The 24,054-nt window shown below is 37.7% G+C and overlaps 1 protein-coding gene across 5 annotated transcripts in view; it reads right to left on the bottom strand.

The window, feature by feature from the left end:
* Window positions 1-24,054, bottom strand: part of ZFPM2 (zinc finger protein, FOG family member 2) — a 306,960-nt gene that overhangs the window by 86,267 nt on the left and 196,639 nt on the right. The gene's annotated exons all lie outside the window — the stretch shown is intronic.

The raw sequence follows: 24,054 nt of genomic DNA, 5'->3' as shown, positions 1-24,054 counted from the left end.
TGCCTGGACAGCCATGCTCCCATACACATGCCAAACTCCTGCTGATTTAAAAGCAAATTTGCAAACCCATCTGAGAGCACAGTTTGGAGAGAAATATTAAAGATTTAAGTATCACCACTTCTTCAAATAAATGCACATTTTTTTTTCTGTGGAGGGCTATTCCTTTTTTTCTATAGCATATGTTCTATCCAGTAACAAAGCAAAGCAAAACAAAGTAAGTGAGCAAGCAAATGGCAACAAACCCTTTATTCTTCACATTGTTACTAGCACTGTGCCTCTCACTAACTAGCTCCTACTTGCAGCCTCTGCTCTGTTTACTGTTGGTTGCTTTGTTTCTGTGGAAGCACTTCGATACATGACAGATAGAACAAAAAGAGGAAAAGTGAATTCCAAACTGCAAGAATCCAGCGTAAAGCATATCTAATGGCCATCTGTACACATGCTTGAAGAAAGCGGAAAAGCACACAACTGAAAGACACTTTCCTCAATCTTTCCCTCTCTCTGCCATGTGTCATTTACGCATATGAATCCAATGCATCTCAGAGATGATTATCTGGCAGTGTCCTACTAATCTGCTCATCAGTTACAGGACAGACAGGCACATTTTAAGCATATCAGTGCCTCTGTGAGTCTGAGTTAAACTGAAGCCATGAGAGATAGAAGACAAATACATTAAGCCAGTGCAATCCTAAAAGATGATAAAAGCTTTAAGTGATCCAGGAGAGCCACAGAGCCCAAATTAGTGAACTTTAAAACCTATGTTAAAATAATGAAATGTCTCCATTAAATATTTTATTTTATTTTTTTTCTGTATTGACACACAGTGTGAACACATTCAGTATATTTAACACAACAGTACAGATGGAAAGAATAACAACTGAAACTAATTCATTTTGATTTCTGCTTTACAAATAAGAGAAAGACTTGGTCTTCTCTGAAAGATTTATGAGGCTTCCCACCATAAAGGAGCCTGGATTACAGCTATGCTTACTTTATAAAATGAAATTCTGCCATTATAGGCAAGAGTTCATGGCTGTAATTATTTCAATGCACTTCCCAGTCAATGTGTCTTACGCAGCTGAGCCAAACCCTCTCTTACATATGCAGGTCATTTCATAAGAAGTCTAAGAGCTTCAACAACTTTGTATGACCTTGCATTGAATAACACTGGAAAATTGATTTGGCTCTAGTAATAAAAGACCGTCTGCATTATCTGCATTCTAATTATAATTAATATAACCAGGATAACTGCTGTATTATTTACGATTAGAGCTATAGTGAGCACAGTGTAATAATAATCTGCTACATAATTTTTTATTGATCTGATGGCTTTATTGCAGAAAAAACAAAATGCTACACTGCTGTACTACTAAAATTGCCTTTCTAGACATGTCTGTTTAGAGGAAGAATGTTCATTTAACATTTCTTTTATCTCATCAAATTCCCCTAGATTTTAATATCAGAGAGAGTATGATCCTTGCTTGCATGCTTGCTTTTCTTTCTTTTTTTTCCTTTGCAAAAGGAAGAAAAAATAGACTGATTAATGGACCCATATTTTCCATTGTTCATTTCCTGGGAATCATTAATTCCTTGCAATTCTTTAGCAATTGCAACACACTTTGCTAACAGAATTGGGCTGTACCCCAAGAATGTACAGCTCTCCATTTCAAAGAAAACTTACATTCTACATTAAAAAAAAAAAAGTTGAAAAATAATTAAAATTCAACTGAATTAATTTAATCTTAACAGGCTAAGTCACTGTTCAGCGATATCACATTTGAACTCTTTTTCCTAAATTTGCTGAAATGGAAATTAAGCTCTCAGAATTTGGCAAAAGCAGATGTAAACCAGTGTTTTGTTTTGGTAAAAAATAAACATGCAGTGGGAAAGCTGAAGGCAGCATTTGTAGGAATGCAGTAAAAAAGCTGAGAATGAATGGATTTTGCAATTTCAATGTAAAACTCAGAAACTGGATAGGAAAAATAAGAAAATGCTTTCCAGAAAGCAGTTCCAAATTGCCCTAAAGTCTCTAATGCCAAAATAAAATTTCCTGTAGGGTTTGTTCTTCTCATAATATGACACTACCCTTATTTTCTGATCTTCACTTGCTTCTGAGTAAAATAATGAATAACTTGCTTAGATGAGCTTATTATTAGACTTCAGAGTTAATATTTACAAGTATAAATCTTGAGAGTTTAATCTTAGAACTTGTTTCCAGCTAGCTCAAGACAATATCAGAAATTAATTACAATGTAAGATAGAACAAATACTTATATATTTATAGAAAATTTATAGATATTCATGATTACATATTATGTTATTAATAATAGGTGTGCTGATGTTATCATCTATGAAAGAAAGATGAATTCTCACTTTCTTATTCTTTCCCTGCGTGTTTTCATCTCCTCAGTCTGTGCTTCTGGGTGACGTTCCCATGTGTTTGTAACAGCTTCCACACTTCTCCTTTATAAAAGTAACTGCATTTAAGCCCTGCTGATTCCTACGTAATTATGTTATCTTAATATATTATTTTATTGTAACTTTTAGAAAAAAAAAATCAAACAAAATTCTTGCAGCTGCACAGGTATTTAGCTCTCATTTGTACTGCTCTCAAGAGTTATCAGTTTAAATGCAGTGATTTGCCATTGAAACACAGGCTTGAAATAACTTGAAATAGCTCCCATTACTAAATTGCACGATCATCCGACTAGCACAAGGTTTAAACAGAACAAATTTTCCTCCCTAGGATCATCTGTGAATTCTCTGTTTTGTTGTCCCTTCTTTTTTTGCTCTTCTAATTGCTCCATCTCCAGTAAGCCACAAACCCTGGTCTCCCTCCCACAGAATGATGTGCAGAAGCAGTCTCTTCCTTTCCATCATGACTACTGGATCGTCCAGAAAGCCTCCTTTTAGAGCAATCATGTCAAGGAGCAATCACCCAGACATTTTCAGGTATGGATGTGGCTGTCATCTTTGGCTACAAATAATTTACATGTGAAAAAAAGAAAAACTACTGGAACTTGTTATTACCTAAAAAAAAAAAAAAATAGAAAATGGACTGAGATCCATGTGAAGTGTTGGTCTATACATCTGTATGAAGACTGGAGATAAATACTCTACTTGAATGCAATCAAAGGAAATCTACAGCTTAGCTATAGATTATAGCTATAGATTGCTTCAGTTTTCTGAATAAGGACTTCCTGTGATGCTCTGTTTTACTTAATTTTTCTTAAAAGACAAATATGCAAGTATAATTCTGGGACAGGAACAAAGATGTCCAGTATGGTGGTACTTGGAAAATCCTTTGTTGCCTGATATTATGCCAGTCTTAACTGTAAAATGGCAAAATTATGAAGTAGAAATTGGATACTGGGAAGGCCAGAAGTCAGAATTACATCTAGAGACTTGACATAGTCTGCCATATGGGCTAAATCCCAGTTCCACTGATGCCAATTCAGATTTTCCTTCACCAGGCTTTGGCTAGATCTACTCAGGGATGTTCCTTCAGGTTGAGCACTGATTTCAACTACTTTGGATGGATGCAAGAATGGATGGATCTTGGCATCTGGAATCATTCCAGAGGACCTGCTACGGTATCTGCTTTTATTATACACTAATCTAAATACGCCATCTTTTTGAGAGATTGTATGAATACTTCCTTCACTAAGAACATTTGTGTTTTCCTTTGATTGAAACAGCTTTGTAAAGAAGGTGAGCAGAGTATCTCATGCCTGTTTTTCTCATAGCAAAAATTGTCTTGTCTTCAGAATGGAGAAATGCCAAAATTCCTTCTTTCAGCTGACTGCTGTGGGATTTGTTTTCAAATATCCTAAAGACCTTTTTTTTTAGCTATTATGTAATACTAAAAAAAGAATTACCAAATTATTTATTTTTGTTATGTGTGGTCGTGATCTATTATAAATAGATGCTGGGCTTTTCATGACACCTTAATTATCTCTATGTGCAATGGATCCATTTATAAGAAGTAACAGTTCTGTAAACTCACCCTGGCTTCGAAAGTCAAGCTCTTCTTTCTATATCACTCATCACCGAATATGGTATTTCTGAGGACCAAATTAGGTATTTTTTTAATGGTAGCATTCAATACTCTCAGTAGGTTTCTATTGATATAGAACTGCCTGGAATTTATTAAATTTTTCTGAGGAGAAAACATATGAGTAAAATCCAACTGACTCTTTCTTTTCTGATGTACCATCAGAAAAGAGGGAGTAAACTTTTTTCCCCAGCAAAACCCACAGATTTAATTGTGCATGCAGAGAATAAGCAGATTACTGAGATTATTGACCAGATTGATACTGTTAAAGCTTGTTCCGAGCAGAGCTATATATTATATCTGTGAGGGCCTCACAAACCATGTAGTATCCTTAAATATGTCAAAAAAAGGAAAAATGCATTATTTTGGTTACAGTAGGCCTACTTAATAAAAGTTTCTCAACAGAATTTTCTTATATTTCTGCCCATTTCTTAAGCATTACCTCTGATGTTACAGCTTTATATACATAAAGATAAAATTTGGGATATGCTAAAAATATTTTGGAAATTTTGAAATCATGGGAGAAATTCGGTAAATTGAAAGATTATCAACAGTAAAAATGCCTAGCTGTATTTTTAACAAAGCTGTAAAAGATTCAATTGATAACTTAACTGAAACTGGTTTTTAGGCACAAGCAATTTGGAGTCTAAAAAATGGAGCTTCAAAGTTTGCTAAGGCCGTATGAAATATGTCTCATTTGTCCCCATTATTTCAGCCCATGTAGATAGACAAAGGGATGACATTGTCAGGATATAACAGGGATAGAGTCTACATGTTACAAGAGAGAGATGTTCAAAATACACATTGCTCTTAACAAAGCTGGAGGGCACAGCCCCATCCTTCCTAGTCCTCCCATCTTCCTTTTTACCTGAAATCTCTGCATCATTAGATGGCATTGTTCAGAATATTCTCTTCCATTAAAGAAGGACAGTTTTGTGTTTTTCTACACTAAATATAGAGGCTGCAAAAATAAAAATTGATGCAATGTCCCCGTGTAGATGTAGCCAATGGAAAAAGTGTTTCTGGGCAAACAGCAGCAGCAGCAACAGCAGCAAAGTAAAAACACCTGTCTCCTTCAGCCCCCTTCACTTACTTGATGGCTGAACTTCAAAGTCTACTTTTGGTCTATTTAAAATGCTAATAAGAATAATAACAGGGAAATACTTTTTAAAAGAATAATAACAGGGAATTACTTTTTTACACCAAACTACACAAGGAAATTAAATTAAAAAACCCCTATGCTAATGCACTGTAAAGGCTGCAGTTACAAATCACAGATCTGTTCATGGATATTTCATGAGCAGAAAAAAGGCCAAATTTGTCAGATAAATTATTCATTGTGAATTATTTGCTCAGCTCTACACTTGTCGTGTGCACTGTATTTATAAATTTAACAGGGATTCTGGTGGTACCTCAGAAAGCAGCACAGTGCAAATTCTGAATATTCCAATGCAATTTCCAATTTCTCTCACTGTGTATGTTCTGTGGGTGAAATTCAACCCTCCCACATGATAGCTGGTTACCAAGGCTTATCACGCCATTATGAAATCTATCCCCTGCTCTCCTCCTGAAAGCAGGCTGGACTACAGCCACGGCCACCTTCCTTCCACTGTGGTGGGTGTGGATGCCAAAAAGGGCAGAGAAGGGGTTACCAGTGAGTCTGTAGAAAGGCATGAGGCTAAACTTGCTGCTGGGGTTTGCTTGTTGCACTGGAAGGCAGCCCTGTAAGGTGTGTGCAAGGCTGGTCTGGCTGCCTGCCCTCCTGCCCCACAGACTTCCCAAAAGGCATGCAAACACATTACTTGGCAGCAAAGCACCCCCCAACTACTGCTTCTTTAAGCTCATGCCAACCTTGCTCTTCAGTAGATTTTACCAAAAAAGTCATTGTGTCAAGTCCTCTTGATTCTGATGAGGCAAAATGAGAGATTTGCTGGTAAGATGGCAGAGGAAACTTGAAAACAATCACTGCACAGCACAGTGCATTCTCCAGAGAATGACTCTGGAGAGAGGAGGAAAACCTCTGTGAACAGAAATGCCAATATAAGCATTAAATGAGAAAACAAACAAACCAACAGTTTCAGTCACACACCAAGTCAAATCTCTTCAATATCTTAAGAGAAAACAAGTGGAACAGTATTGGTTTGCGGGTGAAAATTAAAATAAACTCTAACACATAACTGTACACAATTGGCAAGAACAGAATTTTTCATAAAGGGCAGACAGTGCTTTTAGGGAGAGCTAAACACTTTTTGCTTTAGCAGGGATGCAGAGCTGATGCAGGGATATGATTTGGCAGTATATTGACTGCATGTTTTTATCCTTTCGGCTGCTTAAGTTCTAGGAGAAGTAACTCGAACAGGACTACAGTTTAATACACTGAAGCTTACACAGAAGGTATTATTTTCTCTTTGACAGGGTCCAGTGCTATTTTTACACTGTTTGATAGAGAGCTGCTGTTAGGCCTCAGGGAAGGAATAGCGATTCTTTAAGTAGGGCTTTGCCTAACAGCAGCTTCCTCCCTCCTGCCACTTCAGCCACCTCCTCTGGTACAGGAAATGCCTGACTCTCCTTTTTCTTTAAAAAAATACATGTTGTTAACTATCTCTTTGGTAATCCGCCTAACAAACCCTGGCTTGCTTGTGCAGGACGCCTAACTCCAACACCAGCCACTCTGTTTATTAGTCCCTTCCTCCCCACTCCAGTGCCCAGCCTCCCTGCCTCCTCAATCACATGTGTTGTTTCTCATTTAAATGAACAGTTGGATTCTTTTATTTCTTACAAGTGCTGGATTCGCCTTATCGCCCTCATTCCTTTGGGGGTTGCCAATTGGTTTTATCCACGGATGTATCATTTCTCATGCTTCCCTTTTTTCTTACAAAGAGAAAGAACCACTTCGTCAACAAGCCTCTCTGGAGTGGAAGATTAAAAACCTAGACATCACCTACCTTGCAGCGCTACTCCCAACTGGGTTGTGTAAAACTCAATTAAACTTGTCCCCATTGAATACTGCATTACAGTACATTAAACAGAAAATTCTTCAAGCGTGATGACAAAGCTTGAAACCTTGCCTCAAAGCTGTTCCTTGTAGCTTTCTTTAACATTTCAGTCTTTATGGTGCAAGTCTCCCGTTGACACAACTTTAGTCCAGCTATGAAAAATCACAGAGCCCCACAGGGATTAAAAGAGAAAGAGGAGGAGGGGGAAAAAAAAGAGAGAAAAAAAAAAAAAAAAGAAAACCCTGTCAAAGCTGGTCTTGGCACTTTCCTTAGTACATCTATTGAACCTGTATCACCAGCAGACTAGAACCCAAGAAGTATCAGAGACCTAAGAACAACCTGACAATTTAGAATAACACCACGTTCAGTCTCTTTTGTTGCCTTTCTGTATTTTCTTTTCTCCAAGAGAAACAGGTATTCACGATCCCCCAATTAAAAGAAAATAAATCACATAATGTATTAAGATTGGACCAAAATTTTAATTAAGGAAGGGTACAATTCTGAAAAAAAAATTGTGTCAAACCAAGAATTACAACCTTCTCCCAACTCCAAATGCTAGTGTTTTCTGAAGAAGTGTGAAACAAGATCCAAATACAGAGCCATATGTCATTGTGATGTAAATGAAATACCAAAAAATTGCTGCTAGTATTTCAAGTATTAGTTTCTTCCCTTTATGAAACGATGATGACAAGTTTACCACAAATTTATTTTTACCTGAGGTCACACTAGCTCTGCAACTAAGAATTGGAAAGATTTCAAGTTCTAAGGAGCTACTCTAAGGAACTCAGCAGTGAGTTGTCCATGGGGTAAGTAAGAATTTTATATTAACATTTCCCAAAGCAAAAGTTATTTATGCTTGAAAAGGGAAAAAAAAGGACACATCAAATGCATTCAGAAAAATTCCCACTTTTCTTACATAAACCTAATTAAATATTGCCATGTCACATGTCAGCACCTCCGACTCCAAGCATATATAAGTTATCAAAAATCTCACTGAGTAGTTACATTTCAATGATCCATCAATATGCTTCCAAATAATTCTTTATTCTCTTGACTCTTCATATTAATAGATGCAAAGAGACATGTTAAGCATCCAAATCCTTCCTAAAAAATAAGGCTTGAAATGTTTGCTTCTTACCTCTTGCCTTAAAAGCATGCATACTGTTACTGCACATGTTACAAAGCTTTTCAAAAACACTTCCACTCAAGAAAAATATTCCTGTATTTCAGTCGCAAATGCTGTAAAACATGCATTCATTATTTGGGCTGCTTAGACATGAAGAGCACCCTATAATTCTTTTTCTTTCTTGTGTACAATTGCTTCATTTTATACTAAATATTCTGAGTAGACAATACAAAAAGATTTTGAAAATGCCACATCATACGCATGCTATTGCTCTGCAAAACTTATTTAGTAGTGCAGCTACGTGTAGTTAAGTGCTAGATTATCACACATAGATCACTATATAAGCTCTTAAAACACAGACTGATGTATGCCATTTTAAAAGGGGAACAAAGGCAAAAATAATTAGGCAACCACATATTATCAAAAGGTTTGGATCCAGTTACTTCTAGCCGTTCCTTTTCATCACCTGAATTCTACGTAAAGTTCTACGTGCCTTCCCTTCCGGGTTTTAATTTGCCAAAGAGCCCTGCTGGTAAGGTAATACTTAGTATCTATGATGAAGAGATGCCAAGGGACTTCTAAGTCCTTGCTGATGACCTTCCCTGTCTAGTGACAATTTTTTTCCATTTCTGGAGGGCAGAGTTCAGTATCCTTGGGTACATACAATTTATGGTATATTATACATGATAGAAAGGACTACTCAGAAGCTTGGTTCATTCTTTTTTGGACATTACCTCTGTGCACCTGAATTTCTGCAGAATAGGAAAATGAGGAAAGAAATGGGAACAGTGATTGAGGAAAATTATGGGATGGCTCCTTACTCACTACATCGGTTTTGTATCAGTAGATGCCAATGAAGGTAACTGACTATGATGCAAAATAAAAAAAAAGACAATGTATGAACCAAAGACTATATATTGAAAATATTTTAAACATCTCAAAAAATTAACAGCTGTTCCCTGTGTTAATAATACAGCCTAACTAGTCCACTGCTATGAGAAAAGTCTATTTTCCATAGAAAGATTATTTATATTAGGATAAAGTAAAATAATATAACAACCCTACAAGAATATCAGGTTTAAAACTCAGAATTGTCTCTAACAATATCATAGGAAAGTAAGATTGTTTCCTAAGTAATAATAAATTGGTTTTCCTCCAAGTAGAATTTTTTCTTCTTTTTGTGTCCTCCACTTATGGTTTTAGTCTACAAAAACGTTTAGCTTAGCAAATATTAACCCATTTTCATCTGACATGCCATATGAAAAAAAGTAATAGGAAAAGGAATGGTGTATTTCTTTTTTGTTTTATTGTGTTCACTTGGGCATATGCATCCCGCTAGCTAATTTTGTGGGGCTACAGCAAACAAATTCATTGCAACATGGATCAGAGGCAACCTTTTACCAGGATCTAAAAAATTGTTATTATGAAAGTGATATAGTTTGATGACTCAGGTGTTTGATTCATGGCAGACAGCTAAAATCTGTTCAGGTAATTTCCAAAAGACAAAATTAGATCCACATTTACTGTTAAAAACTTCAGGATCTCTCTTTTTTCCCCATTATCCAACGTTATTAGTAACAGTGGCTGGAGTCTGCCAACTGCAAATGCAAATTGACCCAACTTTTCTCCAGAAAGAAAGAAGGTATAGAAGTTAAGTAAAAACAAAGAATGCTGCTGGATATTAATGGCAGACTGTCATGCCAAAGTGCTCAAAGAAAACGTCTGCTAATCAGTTTCTATTGATTCCTCTGTAACATCAATGTCCCAGAGATGACACATGGGACGTGATACAGCCATCCAAGACTGACACAAAAAAAAGCAGTCCCAAACACAAGAATTTCCTTCAGTTATCTTCAGCTTGAAGACCTACTCTTAGATCTCCTGTGTACCAGTTTAACAGCTGAAAAGAATCCTATTTAAGAAAATGCTCTTGTTAAGGAAAGTACTTCCCAATGGGTGCTTTTGGAGACATCTCTGACTTAGAAACTGAATTTCTCTGTACAATTAGACCTTTGAGTATTCAACTGTTTACAAGTTTAGACTTTGCAATAATTAGGAACACACTAGCACGAGGATCATTCTTCACTTCCCTGAATATGTTCAGATGTTCTTAAAGAGAAGAAGGTCATGTATCAGCTCATCACTTTTTGGAATCTTCTAGCTGAATATATTATAGGGTTTTTTTAGGTACAATTGATCCAAAATTAATTTTTTCTGTTTAACAGCACTTAGAGGCATTTTTCTAAAGGACTGGAATGATGTTTCAGAAAGAACAATTTTTATGATGCTGTGGATCATTTTTTAAAGATATCAAAATATTCAGTCTGCTCAATATCCAGAGTTAATCCACTTATGTCCTAGATTATAAAATTAAGATCAAACCAAGAAAACAGAATGCAGAATATAGTTCCTTCTACACACATTTCTGTAGGACAGAATGAAGAGAAAATAAATAATGAAATTTAGGAAGTGTATCAAAAAAGACAGAGCAGTGCTACACGTACATAAAGCTGAAGATCATGTTGTGGCAAGCCAGAAAATTGTTGTGTTTCACTTGTTATGGTACATTGGATATAATTGAGAAATAGCTGGCATGTACAAACCCAGCATTCTCTCGACTCACTGCAGAGCTTCTGCCATTTAGGGATTTACATAGAAAGTACATGGAAAGAGAAAAAAAACGTATTTAAAGAGTCAGTCTCAGGAGACCTTCTGAGAGGTGCAAAGGACCAGAAGTGGCTTCCAAGAAAGCAATAAAAACAGTTCATTCTTTAAACCACCATTAAAATTTCAACTTTTCCCCGAACTTAGTTAGTTAAACCCAAATGAAATACATAATACTTTGCATCATGAACAGTAAATTGCTCCTAGACCACTGGGTCATGAAAGACTCAGGATAGGGTTCTGAACCTATAGCCAATGCTTGTTTAGCCCTAATTAATTTCTACTTTAGGAGGGAACAGAAGATAAAAGTCTCAAAGTCATACTTCAGACTACACTTCCCACCAAGGTAATCCACTGAAAAATATCATTGTTTGTGATTTTATACTTCATTTGCTCCAATGATAAATATAATTTAATTGAAGCTTAATCATAAAACTGGTTTAGCCTTAGCAATCTGTCATTCTTATTTTAAATTTTCATTTAATTGTAACTTGAAAATGCATTTAAACCTTACATAGTTTAAATCCATTAAAATGCACGGGCAATCACCATAAAAGCAAGCCTGTTCACATTTAAAATAACAGACTATTAATAGAGGATGCATAGTGATCACTTGATGTGACCCTTCTTATTTCCTAGTGTAAAACACTGCCTTTTCATTATATACTTTTAAGTTCAACTGCACATCTTATAATGCCAACAAATACTTTGTCTGGCCAAAGACACTGCTGTCTCCCCTGCATCTCAGATGCTTCCATTCTTACATATCTGAACATCCGTTTCAGCTAAAAGGCCAACCACAATACTTCATCTTAAGTTTTCAAGTTAAAGTTATGGTATACAGAACCTGAATATACATAAACCTATGGGAGCTAATGACATACATCCAGAGTCCTGAGGAAATTGGCTGATGTAGTGTCAAGTCACTCTCCATGATATTTGAAAAGTCATGGCAGTCAGGTTAAGACCCAGGTGACTGGAAAAGGAAAAACATTGTATCCAGTTTTAAGAAGGGTATAAAGGAGGACTGTGGGAACTACTGACCTGTCAGTCTCACCTTTGTGCCTGGGAAGATTGTGGAACAGATCCTTCTAGAACTTAAACTAAGGAACATGAAGGACAGGGAGGTGATTCAAGACAGCCAGTACAGATTCACCAAGGGCAAGTCCTGCCCGACCAACCCAGCGGCCTTCTATAATGGAGTGACTCCATCAGCAGACAAGGAATTGGTTAAAAATGTCATTTAATTGGACTCGTGTAAAGCCTTTGACATGGTCCCCCACAACATCCCTCTCTCTAAACTGGAGAGAAATGGATTCCATGATTGGACTGCTGGATGAGGTAGTGGTCAACAGCTCAGAGTCCCAATGGACATCAGTGACAAGTGGTGTCCCACAGGGGTCCGTATTGGGACCGGTGATATTTAATATCTTCATTAATAACAGAGTTATAGAGTGTATCCTCAGCAATTTTGCAGATAATACCACGCTGAGTGGTGCAGATGACACATCCAAAGGCTGAGATGCCATTCAGAGGGACCTGAACAAGCTTGAGAAGTGGGCCCATGGGAATCTCATGAGGTTTAATAAGACCAAGCGCAAGGTGCTGAACCTGTGCCAGGACAACCCCCACTACCAATACAGGCTGGGGCATGAACAGATCAAGAGCAGCCCTGCTGAGAAGGACTTGGGGGTGCTGGTGAATGAGAGGCTGGACATGAGCCAACAATGTGCACCTGCAGCTCAGAAAGCCAAATGTATCCTGAAATGCACCCAAAGCAGTGTGGGCAGCAGGGCGAGGGAGGTGATTCTGCCCCTCTATTTCACTCTGGTGAGATCCCACCTGGAGTGCTGTGTCCAGCTCTGAGTTCCCCAGCACAGGAAGGACATTGACCTGTTGGAGTGAGTCCAGAGCAGGGCCACGAAGATTAGAGGGATGGAGAACCTCTTCTGCAAGGAAAGGCTAGGAGAATTGAGTTTGTTCAGCTTGGAGAAGAGAAGGCTTTGGGGTGGCCTAATTGCGGTCTTCCAGTAACCGAAGGAAGCCCACAAGAAAGATGGAGAGGGACCTTTTACAAGGGCATGTAGTGACAGGACAAGGGGGAATGGTTTCAAACTGAAAAAAAAGTAGGTTTAGATTAGATAACAGGAAAAAAATTATCTTCTGTGAGGGTGGTGAGGCACTGGAAGAGGTTGCCCAGAGAGGTTGTGGATGCCTCATCCATGGAAATTTTTAAGTGCAGTCTGGATGGATTTCTGAGCAACCCAGTATAGTGAAAGGTGTCCCTGTCCACAGCAGGGGGATTAGAACTAGGTGATCTTTGAGGTCCTTCCAATGCAGGTCCTTCCATGATTCTATGATTTATATTAGTCAATTCCTGTTAACCCAATGATCCTCAGTTTTCTCATAAATGTCTTTCATCTGTTCAGATCTTGAATAATTAGTGCACTGTCCTAACTGTAAAAGAAAAATTTCAATTCATGTGTGTTTCTACTTCACCACTGTCTCAAACAAGAATTCCTCATTCACTGAAATAATGTTACAGAGAGCAGTAATATTATCTGACTGTGCATTTTGATTTTTTAAATAAAAAGTTACAATGGTTATTAAATACATCTGATTAAGTCTGAATAAACCTCTCTTCTAATGTTTCTAACACAATCTAACTTTTCAATATTCTTTTTACATTGATTTGCACTCCCTAAAACACATATTTTTTTCTCTGTTGTCTTCTGTTTTCACCATTTTATTGCAAAACTAACATTCTTCTGTAATTTATAAAGCTAACAGTAGTAATTTTCTTGAGCTTTAATACTGTTAGCTAGGACTTATTCTTTCTATCTTCTAAACTCTTTTACAAATAGTATTTCCTCCCAACGACTACTAACCTGTGATAGTATAATTGCTCAGAATAGCTGGAGCTGCCCATGCAAAAGTACATACTGCAGCTATAGGAAGAGATTTCAGAACTTTCTGTAGCTTGAGTGAAACCCTAATTGAGGTCCAAGGTTTTGGGTTTTATTATTATAGATTTATATGCAGGTATCCATGTGTATATACCTGTATACTATGATATTATCATAGAAAATTATCTTAGGTGCAAATTCTGCTCCAGAAACAAGCCTTGGTTCTGCATGCCACTGACCAATTCAGTCATGTACCTCACCACTCAGTTACAGAACATCTCTTCTACTTGCAGAGGGATCTGGATAGACTTGAGAGATGGGCTGATTCCAGTGGGATGAAGTTCAATAAAGCCAAGTGCCGGGTCCTGCACTTTGGCCACAACAACCCCATGCAACGCTACAGGCTGGGCACAGAGTGGCTGGAAAGCAGCCAGGTAGAAAGGGACCTGGGGGTACTAATTGACAGGAAGCTCAACATGAGCCAACAGTGTGCCCAGGTGGTCAAGAAGGCCAATGGGATCTTGTCCTGTATCAAAAATAGCGTGGCCAGCAGGACCAGGGAAGTGATCCTTCCCCTGTGCTCTGCGTTGGTGAGGCCACACCTTGAGTATTGTGTTCAGTTCTGGGCCCCTCAGTTCAGAAAGGATATTGAGGTGCTGGAGCGGGTCCAGAGAAGAGCAACAAGGCTGGTGAAGGGACTGGAGCATAAGTCCTATGGGGAGAGGCTGAGGGAGCTGGAGTTGTTTAGCCTGGAGAAGAGGAGGCTCAGAGGTGACCTCATCACCATCTATAACTACCTGAAGGGAAGTTCTAGCCAGGTGGGGGTTGGTCTCTTCTCTCAGGCACTCAGCAGTAGGACAAGGGGGCACGGGCTTAAGCTCCGCCAGGGGAAATTTAAGTTGGATATCAGGAGAAAATTCTTTACAGAGAGAGTAATCAGGCATTGGAATGGGCTGCCCAGAGAGGTGGTGGATTCACCATCCCTGGAGATTTTTAAACGCAGATTGGACGTGGCACTGAGTGCCATGATCTAGTAAATGGACTGGATTTGGACCAAGGGTTGGACTCGATGATCTCGGAGGTCTTTTCCAACCCAATCAATTCTATGATTCTATGATTCTATGATTCTACTAAATCTTCTTCAACACTGCAACTAACTTCAAGTATCATACTTTAAGCACACTCTAGCTTAAAAGAGTTTCTGTTTGACAGCATCACATTGCTCCACATGCCCCAACAGAATTAAACTGAAACAAGAAAGAAAGAAAAAAAAATCTAAAATAGCATTTTTCAAAAGAAATTACATTTTTTAAAAACTGCTAAGTTTTATCTGTGTTAGCAGTAACAAGGGCTCATTCCTTAGATATTAAACCAACACTGAAGCAGGTTGCAACTTCTTCATACTTTCTTCAGTTTTCTTCAGAGAAGACTAAAACAGTGGGAAGACTAATGGATGCTCCAGCCCTGATGAGAAGAGGGGCAGCTGAAGGCACTGTGAGCATCCTGCCTCAAGTATATTTTGCACTATGCTGGAGTTCTTTCCCTAACCTCTGGTCTCCCTTCTCCCCATTTCACTATACACATTTCATAACCTGCCTCAAAAAACAAGGTGCAATTACCATTGCATTAGGAAAAATATATGTGTTCTGCAGTGCTGGTCTCAGCACCATGGCACCCTGCTGTGAAGTCCTGCTCCTTGTAGCCTCTGCCTACAGTACTGAGCAGTGCTGGAATGCCATGGGAGAAGGAGAGAAATGCTGACATCGATCTTTGTATCAGAGAGTACACAGATTGATCCCTAGGATCAATAGAGAGGTCAGGATTCAGTCACACATGATCCCTAGCTACAGCTCTTAAATAATTCCTGAAAGACAATGGAGGTAGATATATGTATGGATGTGACCAAGGGTTATACCTTGATCCCATTTTCTGTTTAAGGAGACTTACACACCAGAAGAACTTTTTTTCAATTTCTTTCAGCTCTAAATCCATTTTCCTGAGAATAAAACAAATCTCAGTGTCCCTGGTATTGCAACAGAAGCTATCAATTTCCTTTAACATACACATTGCTTTTAGACTTCTCTAATGTTAGTAAGTCTCTTTAAGCTCCTAAATTAACAATGAGAACAAAAAAAGCACAAATTGCTTTTAAAAGTAACACAGATTCTAAATATCATCAATAAATAAGGTAGGATCAGAAATGTGACTAGGGAATTTGGGAAGAGAGAGCTCCTGTTGTCTGTGTAAGCAAGCACAGGAATCACCTGCTGGAGTCTCCAGAGTAACAAGAATAGGAGCTTAGGGACTTATAATAAATCACTGGCTTGCAGGTCAATTAAGTGGCCAAAAAACACTTGAATGCCAGCCATGGTGCCATAATAATGGCCTCGCTTGTAAGCTGCTAAAGACAAAACACATCCAACATGATTTTAACATTGCATCCCAGGTAGCCCAGCTCCACAGACCACTTGGACGTCACGGCTGCACATCACAGGTTTTCCTTGGAGCTTGGCACCTTGAATATAAGAGTCTTCCTTTGATTATTACCACTAGGCATAAACCATTTAGAGGTAAGGGACACAGAATTCTCACACTGCACTGTCCATTATACACACAGCTACCTTGAAAGGGAGAAGAATATATTTCTACATTTTTCAGCTTTTGCTTGTACATGGCACACCATTAGTTTGCCTTGTATCACAAATACAAATTTGATAGGAATCACTATAAAACAGACTGCAGATTAATCTTGCCCCCTTTCCTCACATGCAGAAATTTTATACTTAGCACCAATGGAGTTGCCTGAAAAGAATGACCCAGGTTTGATATTAGGCTTCTAGGTCATGGTTTCACCTTGACAACAGCTCTTTCATTTCAAGCAGTAACATTTGCCAGGATCCCTAAGGTGTTTTCATTTTTGTCAAGAAGTGTAGGAGAAAAAAAAGTATGAAAAAAATGATAAATCTTAATTCATAAGCTACAGGACTATCTCTGTGTCTCCAGCACAAAACTTCAAATCCAATTCAGGACCTGGATGTGTATTAGAAGTCTGCAGATTTAAACCTTGTCCACCATGATCAAACTGGATTTATGGAGCATCATAACTCTCCAGACACCATCCAGCAGCTTATTAATTTAATAGACTCCTGTCCATTCCATGATGTTCCTGCCCTGACAGTCTCTCAAGATAAGGTGAAAGCCTTTTGACAGGACAGAGTGCATATATATTTTCTTCTGTTTTCTTGTGGATGGGGTTGTCGACAACTTGAAATGTGTGGCTCAGCAAATTTGTTTTTTTTTTTTTTTCTTCCCTCTTGCTTTGCAGGGAAGATGACAGAGGTAATGGTACCACGAGCACCAAGGGTCACAAGGTTATTGCAGTCTACGTAGCATAACGGATACAAATCCCAATTTAATTAAAAATAAAACACATTTAGCTATATCACATCCTGAAAATAAGGACAATATTTTTCTTTAGATGATTTCTAAATGACTGATTCTACTGAAATTGAATTAGAAAAATGAGGGACAAATACATATATTGAAAAAAAAAAATCTCTGCATTCTGTTTACATTTATTGCTGCCAGTGGTCTCAACGGTTGAGGTAATATTTCTTTTCACATGGTCACAATAGGAAGTACATATTGGGCTTCTTTTCCATCTTGAATATCTCATAGGCGACTTACAGAATCAGTGTACAATTTTTTAAATCTTCAGTCCAAAAAATATAATTCTGTGCAAATCATGTCAGTATTCTGCCTATTTTCTTGTCTCTTCAAATGAAAAACAATTCCAATTTCAAACTATGAAATAAACTACATAATAAGTGATAAGAAGAACATAAGAAAAAGAGACCCAAAACAATATACATACAAAGATAACCTAAAAAAAATTTGGCTGATATGTAAATGTAATGCACTAATAATGAACAAAAGCATTTTCATGTTGGAAGTAGAAATATAGTTGTACATCTGCATTTCCTGTCATTTTCTCTTTATTATCTACATGCTTAGAATTTAAAGGCCATGTAATAATTCACTGTATGCTATTATATACATATCCATAAAGATGCATAAAACAACCTTTTTATTGTAGGTAATTAAGACAATATACAAGGCCCTGACCTCTAACTCCCTAAAGTAGAAAAGTGCCCATTGGATCTATTTGTAGAGGTAAAAAATAAAAATAAGGAAAAAGTACAGTCCTGCTTTCTGAGTTCTTTGAAGTTGAATAGTGTTTGAATTAAGTCTACAACACTGTGTCTGTCATAAGCAATAAGGACCACTAGTGATGGGGACAAAATATTTTCTTCTGTGGTCAGAAAGGAAATTATCAGGACTGATTTGCAATAGTTTCGTTTGCAACGGTGCCATTTGGCATCCTGCCTTCTCAACATCCCTGCAAAACCAAACATGGAGCCTGACATCTACCTGCCTACCAATCACTCCCATTATGTCTGTATCACGACACATTCTTCCAGTGACTGTGAAAGCAGATATATCATTCCATGTAAGCATTATACACATAATTATAACTCTATTAAGAAATACTCTGCAATTTTTCAGTATTGCGAAAAAGAGATCTAAAACAAGCTCTTTCATGGACGTTTGAAATTCAGGTAAGTGTCAGATGTATGCTGTTGAAAACTCAGGTATTTTTGTCAGTGGATACAAAGAAAAACAAAAACCTTTAGCACCACCAAAGGCTTCAGCACATTGTTTAGCTAATGGAGGCATCCAGTAGGACAGGAGATACTGCAGTTTTCTGATTGTCCATGTGGAACAGACTAAGTAAATTCACTCGATTTGTTTTTAATAGTATGTGGAAAGAAGCCCCTTGCAATCTAAAATATATGCCCCAAGTTAACCTTCGGCCTACTAAACAACTTGTTCTCTGACCCAGATCAAATTATACTCATACTCTAATGCAGCAGTGTTTAAACTCCTTATGATGTTTGACCTGTGTCTCATTAAGGTCCCTGATGCTGTATGTTTGTGGTGCAATGTACTATTACATTGCCTGAAGTTGTAGGGACAAAAAAAGAGTATTTGCTGGCTGAAAACTCTTTTGCTCAGGAAAACATGGTATCAAGGATCTCACAGAACAATCAAGAAAAGTAATCCTCTGTCACTAAAGGAAAATTTAAGAGCCTTTCTGTTGCTACAACTGAATTTTCCTGCATGTTAAAAATTAGAATGTTTATTTTAAATTAGTAAAATTAATTAAAAATTGCCTTCAATTTTTACTAGTAATTTCATATGACCGTTTCACAGTGTTTGTGTCTGCAACATACAGCACATACATCAGCTAAATAACTCACCCCAGTGCCAGTGAATTTAGTAAAGAATTAGGTATTTCCTGACTTATTTTAAGTGAACCACGGGGCCATGCAGCCAGTGGAAGCCCCAGAAGGGTCAAGCACAGCCCTCCGCCTCTAGCCCCGACTTCTGCCCTGCCCTCTCCACTCTGCTGCCTTTCCTCGAGCTGCTATTTATAAATTAGCTACATGACACAGTTTCAGTGTGGGCAGCTGTCATTTTAACTAATATCATCCTGTAAATCCACACTAACAGGCTTCTTCTCTGTTGTGATTGGAGAATAGACTTTCTCGGGCAGCTTTCAAAAGCTGCATCTGTTTGATCAAGCACCCATCCCTTAGCTGTGTGGAGCAGCACTCCCCCGCATTCACTCCCCCCTCTCCCCGTTTTTGTGTTCACCAAAAGAAAATGACAATCCTTGGATCTCACCCTTAGGCAACATTCTCCCTAGCAAGGATTTTGTTATAGTTGCTCAGTGGGCATTGACTGTGATTTCACTTATGGAGACATGGAGGTTTTTTATGGCATTTGGTATCATGTGTCTGCACCACTGGCACAATTAACAGGAGCATCCTGTGGAATCACTTACGAAGATGTCATGCAGTGCCTGTGGAACCGCGCTGGGGTGAGGATGGGTTTTCTCCTCCAGCATCCTCTCAGAAATAACGAAGGGCATAAACTACTCAGTGAGGCCAGGCAGAGGAGGAAATAACATCCATAAATCACTAATGGAAATGCAAAACCGAACACTGCCTCACACAAACTGAGACAATTGCTGGCTTAAGAAGTGTGCTGTGGCTCCCTCCTTTTTGGCAGCCACACCTGACCCCATCCCACCACCCCATGTACCAGCACCCATCCCTCTCCCTCCAAGGGGTAGCCTGCCAAGTGTTCATTTTCTGATTTGGGCTTTGCAGCAGGAGATGTGCCCCATGGCTGCCACCTGGCCAGCAGCATGCTCAGCGGTACACAACGCAACCCAACCGGCCCGGACACACGTTACACATGTTGGTTTTCCTGCACAGAGTTATCCTGTGGTGCTCTGCAATCAATTACTGTTATACCACCATCATTAATAATTTTCTTAATGAAAATGATTCTGTTGATCTCCGTTGTATTTTAATTATCAGAGTTAAGCATAATTACACTGCAGCTCTGAGCTGGCATGTAGACTCCTTTAGGGCGCAATTTTGTTTTAACACACTGATAATGTAATTTTACATTGTGTCAGTTGTTTAGTTATTATCCAGTCGTACAATTCCGCTGTATTCCTGATAACAGATAATAACCTTAGCACCTCCTATATCCTGAAGTCATTTAAAAAGCAATATTGGAATTTCACAACTAGCTAACTTAATCGCCTTATGATTTTATAATTCCCACAGCTAAATATTTGTACAGACACCCTGTTTTAACAATGCCACTAAACATATGGTATCCATACATTTCACATAAATGGTTTAAATACTATCTAGGAAAATGTCTGTTATATGAGCATGTTTTTTAGTCTGTGCAACTGTGGTTTTTACACTGTTTATATTCTGGTCAGTCAAAATTTAATTTTTAAAATTGTTGTCATCCTAGTGAGAGATTTGCAGTAAATACCCCAGTCCCCTCCTAGCTTGTGAGGTGACTCCTACCTGTCTTAGAGATTTTCCAGGTCTGGTGAACAACTCTGTTAGGCACGAATGTTTCTCAAGTACACCATGTGGCAATGACCATACACGTCATGCATCTATACTTTCTAACAATATATCTTGCCTAAATTACACTGTAGCTGTTTTTAAAAATAACATATTTATAATTCTAGATAAGCTAAAATTCATAAAATCTGTCTCTCAAATCTCAGTTTCTATCTCAAATTAGTGAATAGACTATTTTTGAAACATGAGAGAAGTTTGAGGTAAATACTGAAACAAAAAGAGCATTTTTTTAGAAATATAATTACAGTTGTAAAAGTTTCCTTGTCCTAGTATTGGGGAAAGGTAGTTATAAAAATACAGGTAGTGATCCTAAACTAAGCAGAATAATTAGAATACCACTAATTTCAAATGCTGAATATTTATTTCATAGCTATTCACTCTGAATGTATTCTGATGTGTGTTTTTTAATAACTATTTTCTTCATCTAAAGACTTGTGATTCCACTGTAATAACTTAGCAATAAAATCCTATATGTGTACATCACATATATATACACATACATACACACACACACTTTCTGTGTTTGCTTGTTTAGAGAAAATATTTTATGGAGAACATTGAAGGGAAATAGGGAGTTAGCTGGCCAGCTCAAACTCTTTTTTAATAGAACCTGCATTCTAGGCTCCTATCCCCATGATTATTCTGTGTGCAATATGTGGGTGATTACAGTGCTCACAACGTCTAGTGAACTGGAAATCAGACTGACATTCCTATGTTCTTCTGAAAGATCTGGGGAAAATTCTGCTCTCAAAGATATCACTGTAATAAGCTAAAAGGAAATATGGCATGTGCTTCTGAGTCAGCAACTGATCGACCAGCACCATGTACTTCTAGCCAACTCTAAACTTATCTTCCTCTTAGAAATGTGCCTATTTACACCACTCATCTCATCTTGAGTATAGTATGGAAAACAGCTTCCAGGTGACCAAATCTGCTACATAGACAATTCCACACATTTGTTCAGCTAACTGCTTTCAGAAATAACAATGTATTGCTAAGCAAACTAACAAAATTATACACATGCAACTACAACATAACATCGAATTACAGTTACATGCCAGCTGACACCGTTTCATTAGAAGTAATGGCACTGTAGGAGACAGAAAGCTAACACAAATCAAAGCAATGTAATCTGGAATGATGAGATACAAATTGAAGGAAGAAACATTATTCTATTTATTTATTTTACCATCTTCTATTTGACATTGTTTTGTGATCCAAGTCAATTAATCTTTCTAGTACAAAAATCCCAGCAGAGCTCAAGGCAAGAGTAGGTGCTTAATGAATGACAGAACAGCCACCTCGAAGTGAAAAGAGAGGAACAGAACGCAGTGAAGGCAAAGCATATCTGTAACTTCTTTCCTGCATTAATTTAGTGAAGTAGCAGGTTTTAAACATGTATTTATCCTCAAATTTACCCTCAACTTTAGTTATAATAGACATCTCTGGTAAAGACAATAGAATTTACCATGAGTATTGTGTAACTGTCTCACCATACCTTGTTAACCAAGTACTAAAATAACCAGTATAATCAGTGAAAAAAAATTCATCACCTTTGAATGAAAAAACTAGTGTTTTGGGCTAATCATATTGTATCAAACTGAAGCAAGTTCTCAGTATTTGACAAAAAAAACTGTATTTCAGTAGATTAAATCTGACAGATAGCACTGAAACTGTCTAATGAATTAGTTAGTGTTAGTAAAGTACTTTGAAGATGAAAAGTCCAACCGGTAAATATGTGCTAAAGAATGTAATACTTGATAAGATATCATCCTATGGGAATTTGCAGAAGCTACACTTGGGAGGGAAAGTAGTTTCCCATTACATTAAAACATTGTTGCAGGAAAGTTTGCCTGTGATTATTCAACACTATGAACAGCAAACTGCAGCTCTGGAGTCATGAGAAAAGCTTCACTGTGTTCGTTACTCAGAGCACTTTGCTGCTTCTTCCACTTGGGCTGCAATAAGCAAGCTGTAAAGGGAGGGCAGCTCAACCCTTTTTAGATCTAAGCCCAGTTCTCTAGTACTGCAGGTGTTTCAGGTTGTAGAATGAATGTGTTGACATTCTGTAATTATAATAGAAAGAATTTATAAGACCCTGGTGTGCAAATCATTTTTAACATGCAAATTCCCTGTTTTCAGCGTTTCAACTTTCAAAGGCTTGTGGCAGTTTAAAAGCAATCCTCTTATAAGTGTATAAATTGCAATGATTATAGGAACAAGTTGTAATTGTTTCTAGTAAGTTTTTAGGAGTCTTTGATGTTATGATTAGTGTTTTGTATGTTAATATATTGATATGGATGCTTATTTGCCTGGATGCTTGTATGCTGAAATGGTCACTAGGTTGCCTCAGCAAACAAATCTTTGATCTCAGTAGGTCTGTTCGGTTAGAAATAAAACCTAAAAGAAATTAAACAAGAACAGTGCATGTTCTGAAGTATTCACAAAGTGCTGAGATTGGTGATTGAAATACAAGGAAGGAAAGTCAGAGTTTTGCAACCTGATCTTTAGGGTGAATGCCAAACACGGTTACACTAAGTAAGTTATTTTTATTCCATATATTCAAGTGGTGTTTTGTTTATCTTTTTTTTTTTTTTTTTTTTTTTTAACATACTGTAATGATTCCATAACTGCATTTAAAAGCTTTCACAGTGACTGACCGGACAGTGTGGTGCATAGTCCATGGTGCTATGGACTGAACCTGAGACTCTTTGGGTTGTTTCAAGATGCAAGACAAAAGCCTTTGCATCTTGAACCAAAGGAGCTTTTAGATGTGGTAGGTTAGATAAAGCGAGTTTGGTAGGGAGCCTCATAAGAACTTGTACTGGCTTGAGCAAATCTGACAATTCACATAAGACGGAAGTGCTACCCATTATGACGAGCCAATACATTTCAGTGAAGCATCATCACATCAGGCTGCTACACAGAGACTGGAATGTCAGAGGTGACCCAGTTCCAGTTATCCTCTGTTACCATTCTGACATGAAGTCTTTTCATAGTCCAATCAAGTCCTCACTCTTCTTACAAAACTGGATTTCAGTTAGTAGTCTACAATGTAACATAATGTAACATGGAGAAATGATATACAGTATGCCCAATAAAATGCCCAAAAGAATTCATCTATTCAAAGTGTATAGATTTTACTGATGTTTCCCAAGAGGCACTAACTCTCAGAGAGAAATGGATGGTATGTCTTATGTCATCTGATGTCCTTCAGTGTTTAAAAAGCGCTTAATAAACTGCAGAGACTATGTGGGGTTTTTATATAACTAAAATTTAAAAAAAA

Source organism: Corapipo altera, unplaced genomic scaffold (assembly GCF_003945725.1).
Source record: "Corapipo altera isolate COAL_440 unplaced genomic scaffold, ASM394572v1 52b, whole genome shotgun sequence".
NCBI classification, from domain to species: domain Eukaryota; kingdom Metazoa; phylum Chordata; class Aves; order Passeriformes; family Pipridae; genus Corapipo; species Corapipo altera.
The sequence above is the reverse complement of the archived record's forward strand: the minus strand, read 5'-3'. Positions and strand labels throughout refer to the sequence as shown.